Source organism: Copadichromis virginalis, linkage group LG7 (genome assembly GCF_057382275.1).
Source record: "Copadichromis virginalis isolate Kocher_CV1m ecotype Utaka linkage group LG7, C_Virginalis_male_GT1.1, whole genome shotgun sequence".
NCBI classification, from domain to species: Eukaryota; Metazoa; Chordata; class Actinopteri; order Cichliformes; family Cichlidae; genus Copadichromis; species Copadichromis virginalis.
Window position 1 is genome coordinate 43502712 of NC_140624.1, and position 20504 is coordinate 43523215.

The 20504-nt window shown below is 39.8% G+C and overlaps 3 long non-coding RNA genes across 3 annotated transcripts; 1 reads left to right on the forward strand and 2 right to left on the reverse strand.

The window, feature by feature from the left end:
• The first annotated feature begins 9 nt into the window (after positions 1 to 9).
• LOC146705722 (uncharacterized) lies at positions 10 to 2643 on the forward strand. Its single transcript, XR_014921408.1, has 2 exons — positions 10 to 75; positions 1684 to 2643. It is a non-coding gene; the product is annotated as an uncharacterized LOC146705722 (long non-coding RNA).
• A 324-nt stretch (positions 2644 to 2967) lies between these two features.
• Positions 2968 to 10003, reverse strand: LOC146705723 (uncharacterized). The gene is made up of 2 exons (XR_014921403.1): positions 6645 to 10003; positions 2968 to 3456 (listed from the first exon to the last, which is right to left on the reverse strand). It is a non-coding gene; the product is annotated as an uncharacterized LOC146705723 (long non-coding RNA).
• A 4003-nt stretch (positions 10004 to 14006) lies between these two features.
• Positions 14007 to 19063, reverse strand: LOC146705724 (uncharacterized). Its single transcript, XR_014921404.1, has 2 exons — positions 14719 to 19063; positions 14007 to 14592 (listed from the first exon to the last, which is right to left on the reverse strand). It is a non-coding gene; the product is annotated as an uncharacterized LOC146705724 (long non-coding RNA).
• Between the last annotated feature and the right edge of the window lie 1441 nt (positions 19064 to 20504).

Consider the following 20504-nt stretch of genomic DNA (forward strand, 5'->3'; position numbering starts at 1 on the left):
CTCTGACTTGAGGCTGTTCAAGAATCAGCTCCACTTGATCTGGTTCCACCTCTACCACAGGCAGAGAAACACAGGGTGAGATATTTTTAAGTGACCTGCACGTCTTTTTGTACAGAACAAACAGATGTAGTGAAGCCGTAGCGTTGCTCAACCCGAGAATGATGATATGTGTTTGCGTGTAAACATAATAAGATTTGACCTTGGTGAGTTTTTCTATGACGTCACAGTAAAAGTTTCATTTTTTTTTTTATTGGCTGAGGACCAAAGTTGCTGAGAATTCAAGTAAACATCTTATGATGTGTTTTCCGTCTTCTAGTCTGATAGTAGACATATATTTCACTTAATTTAGTCTAAATTACACTGAGTGCTTTTATTAGTAGGCCATCAGATTTATTGGAAAACATATTTATCACTTCCACCTCTTCTTTAAGTCAAAGAGTTATTTTTATTGATGGCATGAAGTTGGCTTTAAAGTGAGTTGTAAGGTCTCGGGGTTGATATTGTTACAGCATCAACTTGATCACAAACTCACAACCGTTGAACTAAAACACAATGTAAATTCAATGAAATAGAAAGACGGGTGAAACAGAGACATAAAGTCATCGATATAATATGCAAAACATACTGGCCCATGCTTTGAGGCAGAAATAAACACCTTACAGATATTTTTAAGAACATTTGAACTTCTTCTGACTTAAATTTGTCTCTCCAGCTTCAGCTTGCCATGGTCATACCTCAGCATGGGCATGCATCTTCCTCAGGTGCACCAGTGGAACCAACATGCAGTACAATAGTTCCTACATGAGAATTTCCACAATAAATGTCCTAATGACATATAAAATATGCATAGTGCAAAACAAAATATGTTAACTAAAAGTATGGCAGTAAAACTCCCACCAAATGACAAACCTATTGTGATTTCTGCCTAAACACATTATAGTAGGAACATGCTTACATTTTAGCATTTATTCTGCTTCTAGCAATAGCACAGTTTTGTGTACTGGCCTATCAAGATACGCTGGTTTGACAGTCCTTTTCCCATCCCTATCCAAAATTGAATCACAGAGAAAAAGCTTAACCATTCTAATACTTCCATCTACGCTTGGATATACCTCTGTTACTCTTGCCAGTTTCCACTTTTTCCTTGGAGAATTGTCTTCTTGAAGAATAACAATATCTTTCACCTTTGCACTCCTTTTATCTTTTTGCCAGATCTGTCTCTGTTGAAGAGTGAGAAGATATTCCTTCTTCCACCTTGTCCAGAATTAATTGGCTAAAAACTAAACTTGGCGCCATCTCCTTCTCAAGTACAGGTCCCTGCTCACAAATTTGCCAGGAGCGGGTAGAATAATGCTGGCCTTCATCATGAGAATATGATTTGGTGTACGAGGCTCTAAATTTGGGTCATTTAGGTTCTCTACTACTACTAGGTGCTATTCACAATAACCATAACTTCATAAAGACACGTTCTGAGTGAGGAAGTGTCAAGTCTCTTAGAAGTGTGATCTAGAATAGTCGTTAAAACGCATCTAATAGTCCTAATTTGCCTTCCCCAAAAACCTCTCATGTGGCTTGAAGAGGGGTGCTCAGAACAAACTTACATCTGCATTGTTTCAACTGTTCTTTGTCAAAACCATTCAGTGCATTTAAAAGCTCTCCATCCATTTCTCCTTTTTTTTTCAGGGTCGCGGGGGGCGCTGGAGGCTATCCCAGCTGTCATAGGGCGAGAGGTGGGGTACACCCTGGACAGGTCGCCAGTCTAACACACAGGGATGGACAACCATTCGCACCTACGGGCAATTTAGATTTTTCAATTAACCTATCCCTACAAACTGCATGTCTTTGGACAGTGGGAGGAAGCCGGAGTACCCGGAGATAACCCATGCAAACACGGTTGGAATTGAACTCAGGACCTTCTTGCTGTGAGGCAACAGTGCTAACCACCGTGCCACCATGCTGCCCTCAAAAGCTCTCCCTTAGCACCAAAATAATTTAGTACCTTGGTCACACCTGATTACATGTCCACAAATAGAAATAAAACAACATGATGCATTCATAAAATGATCAGTTGTAAGGTCATCCAACATTTCATTATGTATTGCTCTAGAACACATACATGTACAAAGAAGACCATACCTTTTAAGTTCTTTTCTACCCTCTTTTACATAAAAAGGTCCAAAACAGTCAATGCCACAGTAGGAGAATGGGGGTGTTGTTTCCATTCTATCCTCTGGTAAATCTGACCTCCCATGATCTTGACTATGTCTCCTGTACTTTGTGCAGGTTGTGCACTTGTAGATGTGAGAAGCAACTGAATCGCTGCATCCTGTAATGCATACTCTATTGGAGCGCAGCTCAGTGACAGTTATTCCTCTTCCTTGATGCTGCACCTTTTCGTGGTACTGTTTAATAAGTAAACACAACATGACTTGATTTGGGGATAATGGCAGGATGTTTGATATATGGGTGTAGAGTTGCTCTTGTCCTCCCACCCTAAGTACTCCCTGCTCATCAACAAATGGACTTAGGCTGTAGAGCTTGTGTGTCTTATCCTTCAGTTGAATGTCCTTCCCTCGAGTCAAGTCCTTGATTTCTTTGTTCTGTTCTGTTCTTAAATAACTACATTTTCCGTAGCCTGTCACACCAGCGTCTGAAAAATGGTGTAGTTCACACTGCCTGTGTTTGCAGGTAAGACACGTCTTTGAACTTTCACCTTTGACAAGTTTTGAAGATCTAGGATTCCCACAGTGACAGTGTTGATCTGAGAGTGGCTCGTCCCATTCTTTCTCTGTGTGGTGTCTGCACTCCCATGGGTCAGATATGCCAGTTAGGAGAAAACAGGAGAGCATAGGGATGAATGGGGCAAGAAGCTTAATTGACAAAACTATTATTGCTACCAAGAAGCAGAAGACAAAACTGAAGTAAAAGGATTCTGTGAAGGTAAAGGAATCAAATCAAATCCATTCATTTCATTGAGAATTCAAATTTATTTATGTGGCTTTGAATGCAAACAACAGCTGCCTGTCTCTAATACTGTAAGGTAGTCCCTACAGTATTAGAGACAGGCCAGCAATCTGATGATCCCCTATGAGCAAGCACTTGGCAACTGTGGGGAGGAAAAACTCCCCGTTGGGAAGAACCCTTCAGCAGAACCAGGCTCAGGAAGGAGCAGCCTTCTGCCGTGACTGGCTGGGTTTTCAACTGTTGTTTGCATGACTGAGATGGTAAGAGCCTAATTAACCCCATTATACCCCAATTATTAGTTATTTTCCTATTAAAATCGTCATAGTCCAGTTAGAGCCAAATAAAGTTGACACTGACATTAGGTTTGTCTTCACCTTTTCCATTTCCATAGAGGAAAATTAAAGGTGTTGTGTTAAAAATGAAAGTAAATAAATTAATATAGCTTGAATTTTGTTGACCAAGAACAATAAAATGCAAAGGCAAACGCAAATACTTCCTACAGTAGTGATGGGATTTCCGGCTCCTTTTAGAGAACCGGCTCTTTCGGTTCGGCTCACTAAAAAGATCCGGCTCTTTCGGCTCCGAACCGGCTCTTCAGGTTGGTTTTTTTGCTTTAATTAATTTATTATTAACAATAATATAAAATTATGCACAAAAGGAATTACTAATGTAAAAAAAAAAGTGGTTTTATTTATATATGTTTATATATAAATATATGCTGTGGCCCCTAGACAAAACACGTACAAACTCCAAAAAGCACGTACAAACTCCAAAACACATTTCTAGCATGAACTGAACTTCCAAAACAGAGCTACTTAGATCACTTAAATTACACAATTGAAAGCATGAAAGCATAGGTGTATTGTTTGTGTATTTATACACAAGCATTCATATATAGTCAAATAATAAATTTAAAAAAAAAGTTCATTTACCTGTTATTACCACACACCAAATCCGGTCATTGGTACTTGCTGGCTTGTATCCGGTTGTTCAGTGATGACGCGACGAATCCTACTTCCGGGTCTAAAGTAGTCTGCGTTTAATATGGCTTTTGTGTTGTTAACATGTTTAATGTTTTGTATTTTCTTCTATTTGATCTCAAAAAGCTCCTAAAACAGTCAGTGATCCCTGTTGACCTCCCTCGGCTTTTATTACCACTAATCATTTATTTAAGCTCAGTTTTTAAAACCTTAGGATGTAACTGCAGCCCAGCCCATGCAGCAGTATATGAATGACTAACCTCGTATTGTGGGTGGATTATCTCAGTTGTTCTCCTGGCTGAAGTTTGGTCCTTTTACAGCATCCTGCCATGCGATTACATTTGTTCCTGACCACCGAGAACACTCACGTTAACTTTTATCGAGTGGGGAAAAAAGTTAGCTTGTTTATATTATGCTAACATAACTGTGTCGCTAGCGGTCACGTAGCACATCATTAAATACCAGCTAGCCCAACTTCAGTAACCCTACAAACGTCACTGCTGTTTAGTTTTCTGTCTTCATTTATGCTGGAAGTGATAACAGAGCTGTACGTTTGAATTTGTTTCCAAAACCCCGCAGCCAGGACATGCTATATTGTATTTAGATAGAAGCTAGCGAGCTAACTCCCTGCTAACTTCTAACTCCGTTAAATGTCATAAATTCCGTTTTCATGGATGCCTGGATGTTAAACTCAATTGTTACACCTGGTAGAGCAGAACGCTGATCATTTTATTAAAGATGAAAGACTTTAGACAGTTTTTCAACTCTCAGTAATGCCATAATGATGGTTTGATATATGGACCTGCAGCGGAGTTTAGACCCAGACACGGCTAGTGACGTCAGACTGAACAATCGGATAGCCACTAGGTAACAAAAGCTCAACACTGTGCCTATCATCCTGGAGCACTTCTGTTGTCTTTTGTACGTGTTTTGGAGTTTGTACGTGTTTTGGAGTTTTTATGTGTTTTGGAGTTTGTACGTGTTTTTATGTGTTTTGGAGTTTTTACGTGTTTTGGGGTTTTTACGTGTTTTGGGGTTTTTACGTGTTTTGGGGTTTTTACGTGTTTTGGGGTTTTTACGTGTTTTTGAGTTTGTACGTGTTTTTGAGTTTGTACGTGCTTCAGGGTTCGTACGTGATTTGAAGTTTGTATGTGCTTTGTCTGTAGGGGCCACCGTAAATATACTTTTATTTATTCACTCCACATAAAATGTAATAAATAAATCATATAATACAAAAATCAACTATTCACATTTCAACTTTTAACTATTTAAATTTTCAACTTTTTCCTTTTACAAATTTAAAGTGAAACAACACAAAACACTGCAAACCATAACACAATTAAATATAAATTATAATATGAAAACAAAAAGAACATGCATATTCTCTGTCATATGGGCCTGCAGGAATAAACTTTCTGAATCCTTTATCATCCGCAACTGAAAATAGTTGTGGATGATTACTATACCTTTCTAATGTGATGTTGTTGTCCCTGGCTCTCTTTCTCTCTCTCCCTCCTGCTCTGTTCCTGTGCTACTGAGTGTAGCTACCGCCCCTCCCCCCTCTTCCCAGGGTAAAGCACAAGTAGGGTTGCCAACCCCCTGAAAAATAAATAAGGGACACCTCGTGGCCAGGGCCGGGCAACCCAGTTGTCTTCACCCTTCCCAGTGTGGTAGCTCTTTTTTTTTTGTGTGTGAAATTATTTTTTAACCATTTGACTTGAATTTGATTTAAGCAGATGCATATTCTTTGTGATATGACCATATGGGAAACAAATGATCATTTAGCCATTTATTTTCTTTGAGCTTTCCTGAAGAGCCTTTTCGATGTGGCATCACAAAATTATCATGACCACAACAACCGTGAAAATAGTTGGATTTACATTGCTGCTCAATCACAGCTGTCTGATCAATGTTTTTCATTAGCAATTTAGCAAAGTTGATGGTGGTGGTGTGCGTGTCTGTGTGAGTGAAAGACAGAGGGAGAGCGAGCGACAGAATTTCTGTTATAACCTTCATTTTATGAACGCACAGTGTGAGCACTCAGGTCGCATCAGAGCATCGGGCGGTATAGTGTGAGACCCTGCATCGTGACCTACAAACTTATAACCCCTGCGAGTCAATCGTGCAGTTTGAAAATCGCACAGTGTATGTCCAGCTTTAGGTGTACTGTCGTCCGAGACTTGCACCGCAGTGTCGGCGTTTGTTTTCCTGTTGGCCATGCTTCTTGTTGTGGTCATCTGTTGTCTTCCGGTATTTTCTCCGTAAGCGACCTTTCCTCGACCAATGAGATAAGCGGTAATCTGAATTGTCATACTCGAATTGTCATAAGTGTGCTGTCAGCTCATTGGTCACAAAGCAGGAGAGGGGCTGGGAATTATGTTTTCCAACAAAGCGTTAATTCCATTAAAAGTTATAGACCACTTTTGATTATCACTGTATTACGGGACAAAGTGCGTCCCTTATTAGCTCAATACGGGACGTGTACTTTTGTTTCTAAATATGGGACGATTCCGTTTTTTAAGGGACGGTTGGCAACCCTAAGCACAAGGCTCGCATGGTGAGTGAAGCGGGAAAAAAGTGCGAGAGAGAGGGTGAGAGAAAGAACAAAAAAACCCACGGCTCGCGACAAGGAGCCGGCTCGCGTCGTTCACGTCAAAGAACCGGCTCTAAGAGCCATTTTGTTCACGACCGACCCATCACTATCCTACAGCACGTGACATCAGGTGTGCCACATAATGTCTGACCTCTTCGACCATTTTCCAGAACATGGGATGAATAGCCACAATTGCTAACTTGCACATGTTAGACACTGTGGTAATGGATTGTCCTAAAAATCCAGTTCCTCTCCTGATGATAGAAACCCCTCTATGAAGAATCCCATTATGTTCTTCTCTCCCTTCCAAAGGAGGCCTGTCTCTGTTCACAATTTCATCATGGTGTTCTGAGACTCTTTGGCTGGGTCTTAGGTCTGAGGTCCTGGATTCAGCAGGGTCTGATGCATCTCGATTTGAATTTTCCCATAGCTGATGTCTTTGAATCACAGAAGGCTGCTGCTGTATATTTTCAGGGTGAAGAATTTCACACACTTGGTTTAAACCGCTATTCTGATTATGCTGTCCTCTGCAGCTGCTGAAGCGGGGTTCAGGTATATGCTGATCTGGCAATGGTACCTCATGTTCCGCGTGTAAAATTTGGTTACCACAGCGAACTTCAGGTGCCTCGCATACAGTTTGGTCAGCAGTGGGTGAACGTTGGTCATCAAATCCCAACGTTTTTCTCATAATTTTGTGAGCATAAGTGCCCACAGTGCAAATCGCGCCCCAAACGGAGTTTGACATGTTTACAGATGATGAGTTCTCTATTGCTTTCCTTAATTCTTGCAGTACTGCGTTATAGCGCTTAAAACAAGCTTTTAGCGTGCGTCATGCAACTCAAAGGTCTGTTTAAGGATTTTTGAGGATCAAAGGGAAGCGTTCTATGTGTGACGTCACCAGGTTTGCGTGAACACGTGACGACGGTAACAATCTGATTACCGTGGAAACCAGTCGTGCATTTTTTCCGCAGTTTAAAACTGCTCGTGACTGTGGCGATTGAAAGACGTGATTTATTTATATTTGCTAACTAAAAGCGCAAGATTAATGAAAACTGTTTTCTACGTGCAGCCGTCCTAAATATATATATATATTTTTTTGACACTGTAATTTTTATTGATAGTTTTGTCACAGTTTAAACATAGACATGTATTGCATTACAGGAAAAATAACCATGCAAGCACACAGTCAAAACAAACAGAACTAAAGCGAACAAAAGGTGTGGGTGCCAATTCTAATCAACTACCGTATGCATGCCTGCCTTTACTCCGCAGCATACATACTCCAGCTTATATACGTACTTTTATATGGGCATGCATCAATAGATATACAGAGTCATAGACCTTAAATGTTTTGTTCGTTCATTAATTTTCCTACGTGCCATATAATGTCCACTTCTCCCACTTAGCAATGATATATCTTCCTTTAATCTGAGAATGTAAGTCATTTTTTCCATTGCATAGATTTCTCCAACAATATTTAACCAGTCTTTTGAAGAAGGCGGATCCAGTTTGTACCAGTTTCTTGTTATAGCTTTCTTTGCAGCTATCAATAGGATTTTTGTCAAATACAAGTCGTCGTACAGAACATACTCTCTAATATTCCCAAGATATACAGTTTTAAAATTGTGTGGTAATTGATAGCCCAAGATATTGCCTATTACAAGAGTCACGTTCTTCCAAAAATTATGCAGTTTCAGGCACTCCCAAAACACGTGCGTATGGTGTGCTTCCATGTTACCACATCTTCTCCAGCATGGCAAACTGTCTTGAGTCTGTTTACTTTTGATTTTTGGTGTAATAAAAAAATCGAGTAAGGTGTTTCCATCCAAATTCTCTCCAGCATCTTGAGTTGGTCGTTGTGTTCTGGGTTTCACACATATCTAACCATTCCTCAGTTGAGATATCAGTTTTTATTTCCTGCTCCCATTTCTTTTTTATGCATTCAGTTGATGTTGCCGTGTTCTCTCTTAGATTTTTATATAGTACAGAAATTTCCTTGAATTGGAGGCCCCTGTATGATTTAATTATACAATTCAGGATGCCATAAGACGTACGCAAACTTCGTACTTCCTTTGAAAAGTAGTCTCAGAGTTGCAGGTACCGGTAAAAATCGGTTTTCTCTAGACTATACCGATCTTTTAAATCTTGGAAACTCATCAAATGGCCATCTTTCATTACTGTACAAATCGCTGTTATTCCTTTTTGTTCCCACTTCCTGAATCCTGAGTCGTGAGCACTTGGTATATCACCAACAACATAGGCAGCCCAGTTTAACATCTTAACCTCCCTTTCCAACTTACTTTGTTTAACTAGGCCAAACCATATCTCTAGAGTGTGGGATGTTATAGGATCAAGGAAATGCTGTAAGGTTTTCTTAAGTTGCTCATTTCCAAGAAATGTCTGGACTGGGACATCCTGTACTTTTATTTCAATATCTTTCCATTTAGCATTAAAGTTCTGATCACACCACTTTATCGCCGGTCTGGTTTGGGCCGCATGGTAGTAATCTTTTAGATTAGGGAGTCCCACACCACCTTGCTTCCTAGATAGTTGTAATGTTGTGTATTTTATTCTAGGCCTTTTACCATTCCATACAAATCTAGAGATGAGCCTATCCCAGTCCTTGAATTTTTCCACTAGGATCTTAACTGGCAGAGATTGGAAAAGGTACAATAACCGTGGGAGGATACTCATTTTTATTGTTGTGATTCTTGCACTAAAGTCTAGTGTAAGAGTTGACCATCGGTTTAGATCGTGTTTAATCTGAGTGGTCAGTCTATCATAATTTGTTTTAAAAAGGTCACTCAATTGTTTAGTCACAGTTACACCCAAGTATTTCATTTGTTTTGCAGTCCAGTTCAGTTTAAACTTATTTTTAACCTCTTCGGATGGCAAATAGTTGAAAGCCAGTATCTGAGTTTTGGTCACATTAATTTTGTACCCCGAATGTTCAGCAAAGATATTAATTACATTAAACATCGGAATTAAAGTTTGGTTTGGATTTTCTAGGTAGAGTATGATATCATCTGCAAATAAGCTGATGATGTGGTCTTCCCCTTTAATACTTATTCCTCTCACCTCCTCACTTTGTCGGATGGCCTGTGCCAGGGGTTCGATATATAGAGTGAAGAGAAGAGGTGAGAGGCAACAACCCTGACGGGTACCCCTCTCTCGAGAGATTTGCTCCGTTAAGCTGCCATTGATTCTAATTCGAGCCGTAGGAGATTGGTAAATGGATTTGATACACATCACAGCACCGTCATTAAAACCAAACCTTTCAAGCACGGCATACAGGAAGTTCCAATCTACACTGTCGAAAGCCTTCTCTGCATCCAGGCTTACTAGGGCCGTACTGCCCTTTTTTGTTTGTATCGAATTAACTATCTGGAGGGTCCTTCTTATACTATCTTGAGTTCTACGTCCTGAGATAAAGCCAGTTTGGTCTTCATTAATTAAGTCTGTCATAATTGCTCCATATTGCTTAGCGATTATAGATGTGTATATTTTGTAGTCCACATTAAGAACCGATACGGGTCTGTAATTGTTACAATATTCGGTGTCTTTTCCCTCTTTAGGGATTACTGAGATAATCGCCTCTCTTCATGAGGGAGGGGTTACACCCTCCGCAAGGGTATGATTGAATGATGATTGAAGCATTGGTATCAACTCCTCCTTAAAGTTCTTGTACCACTCTGAGGGAAACCCATCGGCCCCCGGTGATTTATTAGCTTTAAGTCTTGAAATTGCTCTAGATATTTCTTCATGACTGATGGGGGCAGTCAGTTTGCTGTTTTGCTGCGTACCAATACGTGGTAAGTCTAGGGAGTTAAGAAAAGCAGTTTTCTCGTCTTTATTTGAGGAAAGTGCATGTTAAGCACTTTGGCATGCCGTTGGTTTTTAAATGTGCTCTATAAATAAAGATTGTTGTTGTTGTTGAACATGGTTGTTTATACAAGTTTTCGTAATATTTCTTAAATGTTTCTTCTATTGCTTCCTGGCTATACTGCAAGTTATTTGTAGATGGGTCTCTAATCTTGTGAATTGAATTAACAGCTTGCTGCTGTCTAAGATGCCGTGCTATCAGTCTAGCTTCCTTTGGGCCGTTCTCATAATAATCCTGTTTCAAAAATCCAAGTTTTTTTTCCACTTCTTCAGTCAATATATTGTCAATTTCCTTTTTTAGTGTTTTGATTCTGTCTTGGAGCTGAACATTCCGAGTTGTTCGGTATAATATTTCTGTGTTTTTCAATTCCTCCACCCGGCTTAGGTACAGGGCCTTCCTCATTTGGTGTTGTTTTGAAGTTATAGCAATAAGCTTCCCTCTGAGTACAGCTTTGAATGCATCCCAAAACACAGTTGGGCTAATTTCTTCAGTGGAATTTTCCTCTATGTATTGCTTTATATCTTTCTTGATTTGGTCTTTCGTTTCTTTTTTATTCAGACAGCTCAGATTTAACCTCCAACAGGTATTTCTACGCCTACTATTTAGATTTAGCTTTAAATGAATGGCACAATGATCAGAAATATCTGCCACTCCAATTGTGCATTCAGTTACTCTGTGTAGATCCCATCTGTTCATTAAGACATAGTCAATTCTTGAGTAAGTGTTGTGAGTCTTTTAGTAGTGTGTATACTCCTTATCCAGTGGGTGGTGTTCCCTCCATACATCTACCATTCCATGCTCCTTCATAAATGTATTAACCATTCTCGCCAGGCTGTTTTTGCTTCTATTTGTACTTGTTGTATCAATTCTATGGTCGAATACCACATTAAAGTCTCCTGCACACAGCACAGTCCCTTCAGATTCTGACATGACTGTAGTAAGTAGAGTCTTCACATTTTGTTGGTTGCTCTCAGGGGGAATATAGAGATTGATTAGTGTCAACGCCTCCCCTTCTAGTTTACCTCTTACAATAATGTATCTCCCCTCACTGTCCGGAATTTCTTTAGAACATTCAAAATTAACTGAATTTTTAATAAGTATTGCTACCCCCCTTTTACGACTTTTCTTGCAAGTACTATAGTAAGAATTTCTGTACCCAAATTTCTTCAATTTATCATGCTCTTCCTGCGACAGATGTGTTTCCTGTAGATATTAGAGATGGACCGATCCGATATTACGTATCGGTATCGGTCCGATACTGACCTAAATTACTGGATCGGATATCGGAGAAAAATAAAAAATGTAATCCGATCCATTAAATATCACGAAAGCACCTCACAAAACTTGCAACACGCCGTAACTCACCTCAGAACGTTAGCACGTCGGAGCAGTATGCATCACGTGATAGAGCGGCTGTGGCATGCGGGACCTGTCGGTGGTCTGGATAGCATGTGGAGCTTCGCTAGCAACCCGGCATTTCATCTCCGACAAAGTTATTCCGAGAGAAGTAAAGCAAGTGTGTAAGTCCATCTCTGAATGTATGTAAAGCATTCCTGCGTTAAGCTTAACAAGCTACTGCCTCTTCTTGCTGCTACTTTAATCATGAAACTGCTTAACGATCAGCTGATCGGCTTTTCTGTCGAGTCCGAGTCCGTGTCTGTTGTTTGCTTTTGGCCCACTTTGCACCAGAAAGAGGAAACCAGCGGCTGAACAACAGCAGCACGTTTAAGCTTGATCAGCTGTTGTTAGAATTTATTTAATATTAGTTTCTACTCCAGGATCTTTTTCTATGTAGCTGACGGCTGGTAACTGAGCAGGGGCGGATCTAGCAAAGTTTAGCCAGGGGGGCCGATAGGGCATTAACAGGGAAAAGGGGGCACAAAGACATACATTTCTTTCTTATTCTCATTTAAAATGTCTAGCTTTTAATAAATAATTATCTGACACCCAAAGTTTTAATTTGATGTAAAATGAATAGAAGTCAATTACTGTATATAGTAACTATTAAGTCTAATATACCCTAGTAAGCTATAGTACTTTTTCCTTTGGGAAGGTACCATCTGTGCAGTCTGCAATTTTGTTGAAGAAAGATGTTGAATCTATTTAATATTTCTTGAAAAATAATTGATTTCTGTGCATTTTTTTTCACACTGCATCAAATTAAGGTTGATTACGTTGATTAATCATCATGAGGTGGAGCGTGAGGGGTGGTTCCCTATTTTTTTATTTTTTTATTTTTGTTGTTGCTGGGAGTTGGAACCCTATTAGTTAGGTTGCTTAATATTTATGCTAAGTACTCTTTAAAATACCAGAATAGGGAGGATGGTGTAGGTTTAAGTTTATTAGATTGATCAGTATTGCTGAACTATGAAATATTTTTTTTGCATACAGGTATAACAGAATAGCTTTAGTGTAGTTGTTGTTTTAAACTTGAGTATGAACTTAAACAAAATGCAGCAAGATATTTAAAAAACAGTTTTGTTGATTAAAAAACACTATATCGGATTCATATCGGTATCGGCAGATATCCAAATTTATGATATCGGTATCGGACATAAAAAAGTGGTATCGTGCCATCTCTAGTAGATATATTACATTGGCATTAAGCTTTCTCATTTTAAGTATCACTTTACTTCTTTTAATTGGGTTATTCATCCCATTGACATTCATTGACACCAGCGTTATATTCCTCATCTTTTCACTGTTAAGTTTTGCTTTATTTTTGGCTTATCACTATCATAGCATCCCACACTAACTCTAAGAACTTGGAACAAGATAACAAGAAACTTAAGAGAAACTGAAAATATGTATTTCTTACCCACAGCGTCCCTGTGGTTCGTGGGGTATATCCCTTTCAGATTAGGGGCCCCCGTGAGATCCAACATAGGTTCCTTAAAAAAAAAGAAAAAAAAAAGAAAACCTACCACTTACCGGTCTACCTTGCCTTGAAAAGCAACAGAGTAATGAACCTTTAGTTTCTGAGTTCTACTGTTCAATCATTTCCACCAGATTCAAATGTTTGTATCCTCACTTATAAGTTCTCGGTGTTAGATCGCTGCCATCCCAATGCATTTTGCAGTCGCTTCTCCAGCATCGTGCTTTCCCCGCTCCGCTGCGGCACCTCCACCTGTATTCCTCTCCTCCTTAGCTCCTCCTCCGCCGCCCGGCCGCTGTCGTATGTCCTGACGCCGCTCTCCCAGTGGATCCTGATTCTGGTCAGAGGCGTCTGGAAGCGAATTCCTCTCTCTTTTAAGGCTTTCTTAATTCCAGCGTATTCCTTCCTCTTTTGAACCACGTCGGCAGCGTAGTCATTCTAATACTTCCATCTACGCTTGGATATACCTCTGTTACTCTTGCCAGTTTCCACTTTTTCCTTGGAGAATTGTCTTCTTGAAGAATAACAATATCTTTCACCTTTGCACTCCTTTTATCTTTTTGCCAGATCTGTCTCTGTTGAAGAGTGAGAAGATATTCCTTCTTCCACCTTGTCCAGAATTAATTGGCTAAAAACTAAACTTGGCGCCATCTCTGTTGGGGGAAAACTCTGTAAAAGACCCAGGAGAAATAAAGACACAATGAGACAAAGTTACTTTCTTTATCAAACGTGTACACGGGTGAGCTGCTAAGAACAACTCACACCATGCACAGTGGCTTGGTAATTTTTATAGGCACAGAGACGGTGAGAACAGGATAACAAATAATAAACAGATAAAATAAAACAACTCCATATATGGTGCTAGTCTCGTCAGCAGAGAGCTAGGGAAGATAAAACAATCTAAAACAATATGTCCCAGAAACAAGATGTGTTTGCTGGGAAAGTCTAAAAAGATAATTCTAAACTAATCTAACCATAGACAAAAGGGCATGCTTGCACATTTAAAAGAAGGTAAAGAAACATAGAATCATTTTTCCTGTAACATTCCCTCCTGTTTTAACTTATTTTAAATGTATACAACAATTGTCTGTGAAGGTTATTTATTAAGTATCTTAAGCAATTTTTTAATTTTTAAAATGTCAGCATAGCAGAAATGGAAGTCATTTGGTCTAAAGATTAAAACAAAATAAAATAATAAAAAGAAAAAGAAAAAAAAAAATCATAGTAAATGAAATAACAAGTGGAATAAACAAGAAAAAATAATAAAACTAAACTACAAAAAATAAAGGATAAAAACCTTATATTTTAAAACGAAAACTACAAAAAATAAAAGGATGAAAACTAAAATGAAAACTTTGTATTTAAAAATGATGAAAACCTAATATTTAAAATGAAAACTTTCAAAAAATAAAAGGATGAAAACCTTATATTGTACCTGCATAAACTACTAATGTGTTAATCAGTGCATGATCACTTGAAAAAGGCAGAAGTCATTTTTAATCACCACGTCATTCATTAGCAGTTATTACAAGTTCTCCTCTAACAGAATTGCAACGGGATGCTGTTCTTCTTGAGGCACGGCAACATAAGCAGTCATTGTAGTTGTTATCATCTTTGAAATCATTACTCTTAGACATGGCGGTGTAGCTGCTCCAGATGTGTGGTCAGTGACATATTTTTGCAGAATGGACAAATTCTGCAAAGTTTCATAAATGTCTCCTCCAGTTTCGTATCCATCAGGGATAAAAGTGCAACATGTTTCCCCGATCAGCTTGCAAACTCCTCCTTGTGATGCTGTTAGCAGGTCTAGTGTCAGTCTGTTCTGCAGCACCATCGTTCTGATGGCCTGCTGTTCTCCTGCTAAGGCGGTTCCCAGGGTCTTAGTCAAGTTGATGTGTCGTAGCAGAGCATATCGGTTGATTTCCACATGATCCCGCACCTCGGCAACTCCAATGCCGGGGATCAAGCTCTGTAAGAATTTCACTCCTCCTCAGATGCGAAACTCTGGTTCCTTTACTGCTTGGTGCCGTCCGTGCACATCCTGTCTGGTAATGAGTCTTTGTTTGTAGTATCATTCGGTAGCTGTAGTTGGAGCGACAGTTGAGGCTCATCAGTGTCGCGTTACTGGCACAGGTTTCGTTGAGTGAACAGTCCATACACTTCCTCTCGTTCCTTGGTGGGCAGAAAGTGTATATGTATTTGCATAGCAGTCAGTTTTATTATTCAAGTAAGCTGTAGTGTTCATAAACTGCCACCAGAAATTAGTGGCATAGCCATGGGGAAACTTGGTGTACTTTCCTTTGTCATACAGTGTCTGCCTTTTCTCCATATAACGTGACTTGTTGTCCCTCACGGAAGCAAAGGTGAGGAGCCCGGCCATGGTCAGGGCCGCTGCAGTTGTTAAGAGCCACCACCTCATGACGACGGGACACACCCTCCTGTCGCGAGTAGACCCCCCGGCCAGGAAAGCTGACCCCTCCACCGGGCGAGATCACAACAAGTGGGCAAGCCTGCTGTCAGCTGTGTTTAGATGGCTTCACTTACTCGCCTGCAGTGACTCTGATGGATCCAGGATGGTCGTTCCGCAATTTTGCAAGCGGTCGGTGTAGTGAGGAGGACTTGGTATGGCCCCTCCCACCTGGGTGTGCTCCAGTTTTTCCTTTGGAGCACCTTGATCAGAACCCAGTCACCGGGCTGTGATCTGCAAGACACTTGATAGACATCATTACATTCTTCGTCATTTACAATCATCTCTTTATTTTCCTACAACTTAGACATACATTTTGCTACTGAAATTGTATCTGCCTTTTTCACTGGGTAGATTTCTGGCCACTTTGAGAATACATCTATAACCACTAGGGTGTATTTTTACCCTTGGCATTCATTTAGCTCAATAAAGTCCATATGGATTGTGTGGTCTCAGGTTTCCCTGAGCATTATATTTTTGACACGTCATGCACGTTCTGACAAATTGTTTTGCTGAGGTTTCAAAATTTACAGTGTAGAATTTACAGTGTAGAAATGAGAGTTGACAATACTGGTCAGTCCCCCCCGTTGACAAATGCGTACAGCCATGAGTCACTAATGCCGCCATTTTGTGGAGGAATTTTGGCAACACTGGCTTGCCATAACACATCATTAAGTCGTTTGTCAGAACTGCACCGTGTTTTAGCCATTTTGCCTGCTCTGCTGTGCTTGCTGCTTTTTGTTCATTTTTCAACACATCCAGTGGAATCTGATGTGTGTTTACTGCCATCAATGTGATGTTTGCCTGTTGTGCCGCCTATTTTGCTGCTCTGTCAGCAAAATTGTTGCCTGTAGTAATGAAAGAGTCAGTAGGCGTTGTAAGAGGTTGGCATGCTGGTTTGCCAGTTGGTGTAATCATTCCTCTGGTTTTCCAGATTTTTTGCAAAATGATGCACAGCAGAGAAAACATACTGGCTGTCTATATAAATGGTTATTTGTTTATCTTTGTGTATTTCACATGCGCAACAATCTCGTGTGAAGTGACCTTCCTCTCCACGGTTCTAGCAGGCGTTGTCTCTATGTTATCTGCTGTTTCTGCATGGCTGTCTGCGGCCTTGGTGTTTGTGACTTTGCTCGCCTCTCTGTTCCTGATAGCCACCTGCGAATTAGTGTTTTAGTCTGTTGTCAACAGTCAGCCTTATTTTTAAGTTACAGAATGCTTCTTCTTTTTTTTTTTTGGTTTGGGAGAATAGATGCAACACTACATTTTCACTTAAGGCAATTTTAAATAATTTCTAGTTTTTCAAACAATTCATGGATCTCACACATTTCAGACTTTCAAGTTAGGGTTGTTTCCCATTTATACATATATATATATATATATATATATATTTAACTTTGCATTGCTCACAGCTCATAGCTCACAGCTCTAAACCTAGGCATTTTTCAATCATATGCCTAATCACTATGTGTCACTGTGATTCTCAAGTATTGTCACAAGTTCGTTTAAATTCGTTTCCAAAACCAACAAAATAATCAAACAAAAAACATAAACGTGTCAGGACACAAAAGAAAAAGAAAAAATGCTGCCACCCGAACAAGGCAGAAGTCTGCATATGTTGGCTTTTAATAGCATGCAGCTTGTAACATAGTAGACTAATGTGCCTGCGTTAATTCAGCTCCATATTATTGTGTGAAGTTGCACTGGGTTGGGAGTGGTTTTGTGTGTGTCACATTTTTGGTGAGCCAATGGCTGGAATGAGGTTGGACTAATTAGAGGCAGGTGTACTTGATTGCACTGATACACTGGTCTTCTTATAGCCCACACTACAAACACTGCTGTGTCGTTTTGTCTCTCTGTGCAGGTATGTAATGTGATGAAATCAGATATGATTGGGATGGATGGGTTTTGCGCTATGAATTTTATATTAAGTGTGTCGTTTTGTCTCTCTGTGCAGTCCAGGGCCTATTATATGCCACAGCCTAAAGGCAGCTGGGTTGCAGAGGCTTGAGTGACCACTGACTATATGCTTGCAGGGTGGTGGGTCTCCAAGGACAACTTCTAACCCTGTTAAAGGCAACATGTGGAGTGCAACTTGGCTGTGTGGCATAGCTGGCTCTGGCCTTGGGACTGTGTGTTTTTATACAATTCATAAATGGGACACTGGACTGTTTTATCTTTTATCTCTTGATATATTTTTCGTCAATAAATTATCTTTTAGAATTTTATTGACTGACATCTTTTTGCCCATGACTGAAACGGTTGGTCAGACCTAGAGTCTTTCTTCGGGTGTGTTACAGCAGCTTCTGCTCTAAAAGAAACAAATAAATAAAAAGAAAAGAAAATGTGGAACATGCTCATCAGCAGTGTCTACATATTTAATTCAGCTTCTCAATCCTGTAGTTTTAGCTGTTGTCTACAGGGTTTTGCTTATTGGTTGTTATTATAGGTGTGCTCTATATCTCAGCAATGTGTCATTCTAGAATGATAAGTTTCAAGCTGGTCAAGTGCCTCTATGCACTTCATTAGTTTAGTTATTCTCTGTATTGTCTTCATCTCACATGTCATTACACTGAGTTTCAGCAAACCTTAAGCTTGATGCAGACTACTGCTTAACAATTATCCACCTCACATCATAACCGATTTAGGTGCCTCTTCATATTAATATTATGTCATTGTTAATATTATCCTCTTTGTCTTATATAACAGCAATAGCATATTATAATATTTTATCAGTGTGTACCATTATACTACTACTGAGCCAATTTGTTAGTTAGGATCATCTTATTCAGCAAACAGATAATTTAGAATTCATCCAATCTGCGGTCACATTTGTTCTCTCTGTTGCATGGCGGACCAGGCAGTTCTATTATAATATATTATTTATATTTTATTTTGTATCCATCAAGGGCTTCAGATGACCTGCAGAATCATCCTTTTCCCAGGGTGGAGACAGTTACCTTTTCACACACTGTCCTTGGCTGAACAATGACACAGCCTTAATATACCTTATTTATTTTATTAAAATATTTTCGTGTGAATTATTTGCTTTATATTCATTTTATACATGCTGGGCATGGTCATCATGCCAACTGTGTTTCATTGTTAATATCACTTTACAGGTTGTTATCCTTGCTATTATTAATTTCAAATACTCTAAAGATAATTTCTACTGCAACTTTCCCTTTGTTCATCTTTATTTCGTACTTTTTATATTTATATCTACTCAGTGGGGTCTGTTTTCAACCCTTTTAAACTACTTCAAACTACTGTGATCTCCAGTTTTCACTTAATAAGTGATTATTATGTTCTTCCTGATATGGGTGTTGCTGCAGATGCGGCTGCAGGAATGAGTGATGGTTTACTAAAAGGATTGTGGGAACTGCACAGTGTCTCGTCTTCTGGTTTTACTAAACTGGCAGTTGGATTCTGTTCTCCCGACTGTTTATATTTTGTTTTCTTAAATCTCTCAGTTTACAGACACTGTTTTTGTCCGGCGTCTGGACTTTTCTTTTCTCACCACTGCTCGTCAGCAGGAGTGAGTTTTAATTTCACTTGCTTGATTACCCATCTTATTTATGTATTTACTTATTTTTGTTTAAGTAATATATACACAATACAGCTGCTATCACCTTCGCTGGTATTAGAGACGAGAGTGGTTGCTCACACGCCCTTCTACTTTCGGACTATTTCCAAAAGCGGTGTGAACTTTACGAGACGGAACTCGACCGTTCTCTCAACTCACCAGCACGTCAGTGAATAGCAGTAAAAGAAAAACACAGTAGGAGCAGCTCAGTCTCTTATCGGACCGTGAAAATTCAGCTTGCTCCGTTAGTTACAACAATACACACGCATACATTCACATTCACACTTATTCGCGCGATCGGAACCCTTATAATAAAGGGGAGCTGCCAGTCTTTCTGTAGACGAGCTACTTATTCCCTTGACCCAGCTGGGGGAGCTACCCAGAGCTCCAAACCTAACCCACAAGAGTGGGGAGCTTCCAGTCGACGAGCTCCAAGCTACCAGCCGACGAGCTACTTTAAACCCACAGAAGTGGGGAGCTTCCAGTCGCGACGAGCTACTTTCGCTATTTTAAATTCCCTGAATTTAAAATACGTTTTTACGCAAGATTGTGTCAGTGTGTCTGTATCTACCTGGTCAGTGTCGCCGGGTCTGGTCCACCTCGATCGGGCCCCACCACCGTGGGTCGCTTTCTAAGAACGTTGGCCAAGACTCGAATTTAACGCCCTTGGTCTTTGACCACACACCTAGTGTGTGGGCTGTCGACAGACGAACAACGTGGACTGGTCACGGAGATGGGACACGATGGAGGCGATCCGGCTCGAAGGACCAAGAAATGTTGGGGGAAAACTCTGTAAAAGACCCAGGAGAAATAAAGACACAATGAGACAAAGTTACTTTCTTTATCAAACGTGTACACGGGTGAGCTGCTAAGAACAACTCACACCATGCACAGTGGCTTGGTAATTTTTATAGGCACAGAGCACAGAGACAGTGAGAACAGGATAACAAATAATAAACAGATAAAATAAAACAACTCCATATATGGTGCTAGTCTCGTCAGCAGAGAGCTAGGGAAGATAAAACAATCTAAAACAATATGTCCCAGAAACAAGATGTGTTTGCTGGGAAAGTCTAAAAAGATAATTCTAAACTAATCTAACCATAGACAAAAGGGCATGCTTGCACATTTAAAAGAAGGTAAAGAAACATAGAAT